The sequence below is a fragment of the Lycium ferocissimum genome, chromosome 1 (genome assembly GCF_029784015.1).
Source record: "Lycium ferocissimum isolate CSIRO_LF1 chromosome 1, AGI_CSIRO_Lferr_CH_V1, whole genome shotgun sequence".
In the NCBI taxonomy this organism is placed as follows: Eukaryota; Viridiplantae; Streptophyta; class Magnoliopsida; order Solanales; family Solanaceae; genus Lycium; species Lycium ferocissimum.
In genome coordinates, this window is record NC_081342.1 from 54026299 (window position 1) to 54027197 (window position 899).

Consider the following 899-nt stretch of genomic DNA (forward strand, 5'->3'; position numbering starts at 1 on the left):
CGGAGTTTGTGGACCAATTTGCTGTCACAAACTAAGTTTGTTGTGAAGAAAACTGGCTGCAAAATCACCAAAATGGCTGGCCTCACTGCCCAACCTCCTCCCAAATGAGATTAGGGGAGATGCAGCCGCATATCCAATATGCTGAGCCGCATCTCCACCGCAAATTGATATCGTGGGGGGAGGGGGCGGGCGAACTTAACACCTTTTTAAGTCCCAAAAGATCCCATTTCATATCCACCTCCCACACTTATTTCCCCACATTATTATAGGGTTCTTGAGAGTTCTTGAAGGTTACACAATATTCCAAAAACTTCCACACCATTAAAAGAGAAGATCCAACATCAAAACTCCAAGATAAATCCATGGAAGATGATGGTTCTTGTTTCTCTCCAAAGTTGTGATAAACTTGGTCTTGGAGGGAGTTGAGCGAGGTGAAGTTCTTATATTATAAGGTATGTTCTTCCTATTATTTATATGATTTATTTGATGTAAAGGTTAGTCACTCTTGGAAAGGAAAAGGACTAAAGTGGAAAAGTCATAAAGTGTTGAATTGAAGTTGATGGCTATGAGGTGAACTTGAAAGAGGATTTTGGGTTAATTTGAGACTAAATTGAATATAATTCCTTGATTATGGTATTGTGGATATTATTATGGTTGTTTAGAAGTTGTTTTATAATTTGATGGAAGTCGATAAAAGAGGGGAAGTGCTGCCCAAATTCAGTTAGCTTGTTAATTACACTAGTTTGAACTTAAGAGTGTTTTCAAGACTTAACCTTAGTACGAATTCTCTTGAATTTAGATTTACGAGCTTGGAGGGAGAAACGTTAAGTAGTTAAGAAGACGTAAAGGTATGTAAGGATAACCCTCTCTTTCTAAAGGGATATTCCCCCATTTTGAAC